The sequence below is a fragment of the Zalophus californianus genome, chromosome 3 (assembly GCF_009762305.2).
Source record: "Zalophus californianus isolate mZalCal1 chromosome 3, mZalCal1.pri.v2, whole genome shotgun sequence".
NCBI classification, from domain to species: domain Eukaryota; kingdom Metazoa; phylum Chordata; class Mammalia; order Carnivora; family Otariidae; genus Zalophus; species Zalophus californianus.
The window spans coordinates 145,985,821-145,991,905 of NC_045597.1; positions in this window are offsets into that span (position 1 = coordinate 145,985,821).

Here is a 6,085-nt window from a genome sequence, read left to right on the forward strand (position 1 = left end):
TTTTTTAATCAGTAGTTACCATTTGGTTTATATATAACATCTTCTGCATATAGCAGTCTATATTATGATAGTTGCTTAATTTGAACTCATTCCTTATGCCTCTCCTCTCCATATTTCATATATGTGGTATCATATTTTACATCCTTTTATTTAGTGTTTCTCTTGACTGATTTTTACAGAAATACTTAAGTTTTTTTTGCTTTTGTTCTTATTTTTCTTACTCTTACATGTAGTTTTTTTTGTTTTTCACTCTCAGAGTCCCCCTAAACATTTCTCTTAGAGGATGTTTTAATGCTAATGAATTCTTTTAACTTTTGTTTATCTGATAAACTATTTCTCCTTCTATTCTGAATGGTAGCCTTGCTGGGTAGAGTATTCTTGGCTGCAGATTTTTCCTATCAATCGATCTGTCGTATCTATCAATCTATTTATATTTATTTTAAAGATTTATTTATTGATTAGAGAAAGAGAGAGTGCGAGTGAGTGGGGAGGAGGGGCAGTGGGAGAGGGAGAGAGAGTTTTAGCAGACTCTGCACTGAGTGCAGAGCCCGACATGGAGCTTGATCTCACAACCCTGAAATCATGACCTGAGCTGAAACGAAGAGTCAGATGCTTAACCTCCTGTGCTACCCAGGCGCCCCAGATTTTTCCCTTTTGGCACTTTGAATGTGTCATGCCACTCTCTTCTGGCCTGCAAAATTTCTGCTGGAAAATCAGCTAATAGCCTTATGAGGGTTTCCTTTGTATATAGATGTCTTCTTTTTTCTTGCAACTTTTAAAATTCTTTATTACTGTTGTTTTTTTTTCCTTTTTTTGCCATTTAATTACTGTGTGTCTTAGTGTGGCTCTCCTTGGGTTGAATTTGTTGAGAGATCTTTGTGCCTCCTGAATCTGGATCTCTGTTTACCTCCCCAGATTTGGGAACTTTTCATTATTATTTCTTCAAATACATTTTTCCCCCTTTTCTCTTCTCCTTCTTGGATCCCTCTATAATGCAAATGTTATTTCTTTTGATGGTGTCACTGAATTCTGTAAATCTATTTTCATTATGCAATATTTGTTTTTCTCTCACCTCTTCAGCTTGATTGCTTTTCATGACTCTATCCTCCAGGTCACTGCTATGTTCCTTGGCTTCCTGTACCCTACTATTTATTCTATTTTCTTTTTAATTTCATTTATTGAGTTCTTCATCTCTTATATGTTATTTCTTTATTCTCTTTGTCAAGAGCCTCACTGATGTCCTCCACCCTTTTCTGAAGTCCAGTGAGTCTCTTTATGATCATTACTTTAAATTCTCTATCAGGCATAGTTCTTATTTCTGTTAGACATAAGATCTTAGATCTCCTGCTCTGATTTTGTCCTGTTCTTTCATTTGGTTCATAATCCTCTGTCTCCTCATTTTGTCTACCTCTCCATGTCTCTGTGTTAGGAAAGTCAGCTAAGTCTTCTGCTCTTGAAAATAGTGGCTTTATGAAGAAGGGGTCCTGTAGTGACCCGCAGTAAAGTTTCCCCTGTTCACCAGAACTTGGCACTTAAGGGAAGTCTCCAACTATGTGTTGCTTGTGTCCTGCTGCTGTGTCTGGGTTACTTATTCTTTCATTCCAGATGTCTGCATTGATCCTCTGCCTATTGTGGGCAATGCTTGCTCTCTGTGGTGTTAGTGAGTCCCAGGCAGTCCTGCTCTGATGGGGTGTTACCACAGGAGGGCTTGGGTTTGGGGTGGCAATGTTAGCAAAATTTGTGCTGAAACACTAGTCCTAGGCCAGATCCCCTGAAGCACAGAGGTGAGGGTGGGTGGGGGTGGGGATGTGGTGGGGGCCTTGCACAGCATTTGTGTGCAGGGTGGCTGGGCAGGGTACACGTGCTATGTTGGCAAAGTTTGTGCTGATCCCAGGGCAGAGGCCAGTTGGCTTGCAGTGGGCAGAGCACACTGCTAACAGGTTAGATAGGAGTTGTCTGTTCAACGTTGACTCCAGCGGTGGCTGTGTTTTTATGCTGGGGGGTGGGGATGGAAAATGGTGCCTACCAGCTCCTTTGTTCTCAGAGAATTCCCCCCAGCAGGCTCTGAAATCATTATAAACAGATCTTACTTCAGTTTGCCCCAGGCATTGTGTAAACTGTCCCTTCTATGTTGTCTCTCTGTGGGCTCTGTGTCTCTTAAAGGGTGGGGACCCAGGTATCACTGGTCCTCCTGGCTCTCCCAGTGCTGAGTCAGCTCATTTTTAAAGCTCCAGACTTCAAGTCTGGCTGGTTATACAAAGTCAGGGAATTCAACCCCTCTGGTATTCATAGCCAGATATTATGGGTTTGTCTTTCCCATGGGGGCTCCTTGGTGCGACGAGGACCATTTCTTTCCCCCTTTCCCCTAACAATGCCTGCAGCTCCCTCCCTCCTGTGGGCAGCTCCAGACTACCACTTCTGCCTTTCCTAACCTCTCAGGTGCAGTTTCTTCTCTACATTTAGTTGTGGAGTTTGTTCTGTTAGTTTTCAGATCACTCTTGGTTTATTTACGGGAATGTGAATGATATCTAATTGTGAACGTGGGACAGGGTGAACATAAGGTCCTTTTATTCCACTATCTTCTCAGCCTCCCAGAAATTTATGTATTTAAATCAATACTGCATGATTGAGACAAAAAAGTATAATGTGTTTGCTCTAGATTTTTTTTCCTTTTCTACAGAGTGCAACCATGTAAGGACTTCATTATACAGTATTTTTGTGTAATGAATTGGCTTCATTACCAAAAAAGAAAATTTAAAATATTAGCTTGCATATCACTAAGTTATATGAATTATGGCTAAATGAATTTTTATAAAATTTCAAATCCTCAATTTCTAGTTTCTAGAATTGGAGCAGCCTAAATTAAAAAATATATATCATATATGATTGGTGTACCTTAATTATGTGAACTTAATTAAATCAGCTTATGTTGTCCCTAGGACAGCTGAAATCAAGGTATTAAAAGAGGTCCAGTCAACAGCTAGTAGGAGAGATAGGCCTGACCAATAAACACAGTGGACAGAGGAGACATGTGGTTTCAGTATGAATGCTACATTAAGAATAATAAGGGCAGGGGTGCCTGGGTGGTGGAATCAGTTAAGGGTCTGACTCTTGGTTTTGGCTCAGGTCATGATTTCAGGTCATGGGATTGAGCCCCGTGACTGGTTCTGTGCTGATCGTGGAGTCTGTTTGGGATTTTCTCTTCCTCCCCTTCTGCCCCTCCCATTCATGCATGCTCGCTCTCTCTCAAATAAATAAATAAATCTTAAAAAAAAAATAGTAAGGGCAAATGCTCCAAACAGTGGGTTTTGATTTGAAATCCAGCTGTTCCTCACAGGGATGGGATAGCACAACTAGGGTTATTTATTCAGTCATGATTCTGTAGAACAATGCCAGGAGGTCAATTGATTTATAATAAATACTGGAAAAATGTCCAAGTTTTTTTTTTTTGGTATCTGAGCTTTTATTATTTTTATTTTGCTTTTACAATTACTATCATTAAATAGGAACTTTGAGATAATTATATTTATTCCAGAGAAACAAGTTTTGTATAAACCATTGAGAGAATGTTTGACTATATTTAAAGAAAATAATGTAATCATTTAAAAATTTCTAAATTGAGAGAAATCAATACTAGAAATTTTCTTTAAGCTTGGACATTCGTGTACTAATTAAATTTCAAAGTCTAAAGAAGTGAGCAAATTTTTCTCTTGAGTATTTTATGAGTGTCTATTGCCTATATTTTTACAATAGAGCCAACAGTTTTGGGTTTAAATCGTATCAATTTGGCCTTTGTTTTGTTTTAAAAATACATATGACATTATCTATAAGTGGCAGACAAAGGTCTAAGGATAAAATACAACTATTATGTTGGACTACCGCTACTTTAAAAAATAAAAAGAAGAAAAATGGTCTCATGGGCTTTCCAGTAAAAGTTACTTTTAAAGATTAGAATTTAAAGCTGAGTTTTATTCGAAGATATTTTTCTATAATATAAAATTATCAGGGTTTTAAATCTCTAAAACGGAAGCAATTCTGTGATGAATTGTTTTAAATGTGATCAGTGTTTTAAAAAGTAGGTGCATTCACCATTTATATTATAGATAAGCATATGCATAGATATGAGAGTATAAAATTCCCTCAGGATAGATTATACATAACTGCACATTTGAGTCTCCTGGAAACTGAGGAATCTGCCAGTGAAACTGAGGAGTTCCCTGGCATTAAGAAAACCAAGCAGATATCTAATAATAAAATAAATTCACTTGTAGGCAATGGTTATGATGTGGGTACTATTTCAGCTATTAAAATTCATTTTGTTTTCATTAATGATCTTGTCACTTATATATGGCTGTAAGCTCATGCCCTTCAGCTCATCTTTTCTAATTAAATACTGTACCACTACCCTTTCTTAGTCTCCCTATTTTATTTTTTAATCTTGTAAAAATCATGTTTGGATTAATTTGCCTCTTGTCTATTTTTTTTCCTTTTAAAAGTATTTTTTAAATACTTAAAATTTTATAATATTTAAAAATGTTTTTGGTAATTTCTCTCTAATATTTCATGAATATAATATATCTAAATCTTTTAAAAGACTAAAATTATTTTTGAATTTTTGATCCTATAATTCTTTAACATCTGATACAATGTTTTATGCAATATTAAGATGCCATCAGGGCTGTAGATGACTATTTGAAACATTGTTTATTGACATTCCCACTTTCAGGAATGCATTCAGATGTTCATTTTTAAGTATTTCAAATATTTTTCTTTTACATAGGATCAAACATGACAACTTTTCCATAAAACTAGTTGTTTGAAAGCAACAAATACAGACTTCTGTCTTTTGCCATTAGAAGATTTCTTGCTCCTTTAGTCAGGTAAAAAAGATTTTACCCCCATCTTTATCATCTTCTTGCATCATCAGCAATAATGACCTCTAGAAAAGCATTTGGGGTAGAAGGAGATAAAGCAGTTTTCTTGTGATCCATTCCTGTCCTGCCAAATAAGGACCCAGTTCTGAGGAAAGAAAAAAGGCAGATGACATGGTCTTTGGTATTGAACCTTTGGGCAAATTTTGTCCGTATTTGCCCATTCATTTGCTAGAAAAAGAGTCTCTGTGAAGGAATGGTCTTAGCAATGGTGTCCTTGATTTAGGGTTGCTTTTGGTAAACAAGCCTACAGTTAATGGATATATAAATAAGGACTCCAAGAAGAATATCATACAACTCTGTAGAGTACAAAATGGAGATGTTCCATAGTTTGAACACACAATTCTGTATGTTAATGTGCCAACTTCGTTAAAAAATAATCTATAATTCTGGGCCAGAAATCGAAGGATAGTTACCCCATGGAAGGACTTAGAGATGCGTATAGGGTATCTGAGACCTTTTTCTGCTTTGCTAGAACTTTTTAATTGCTTATATGCTTAAGATCATTAGTAAAGCTTGGTATTTTATGAGATATCTGATTTGTAGGAGTCTGCCTGAATAGTCAAGTCATTTGTGTTAGTCTAGCTGCTGTGATAAGCCAGGCTATATTTCAGATTCGTGAAAAAGAATGGCTAAGTTAGTTCTGGCAAGAAAAAGGAGGGGATGAAAAAATCTGGAAAAAATCTGAGGCTTGGGTAACTGCTACTCATTCTTATGAAGGGGAGAAAAAAATTGAGACACATTACGAGGGAAAATCTTGCTAATGAAATTAGGAGGAAATAGATTTAGAACTGGAGGGACTGGCTAGGTGGATTGACAAACAGTGTGATACAGGGAAAAAGATAGCAAACATTTTTTTCTTTGGCTCTTGCTGGCAGCACTGTTGGGGGAAAAATAAAAGACACTGATGAGCAGGAGATAACAATAGGAAAAGCTTTAAGGCTGAATTTTCTTGATACTGGAAGGTTCCTTTATGCCTCTATGGCTTTGTAGTGAGATGCCCTTTTCATTTACATAGTAACACCAGTAAATTCAATGTTTGTAAAACCATACAGTCAGTAGCAGGTTAAGGTGATGTGACTAAAAACACCAGGAATAATCTGATAAAGAATTTAGACATTTTACCAAGAAATACTAGACAAAGGCTATTGAGT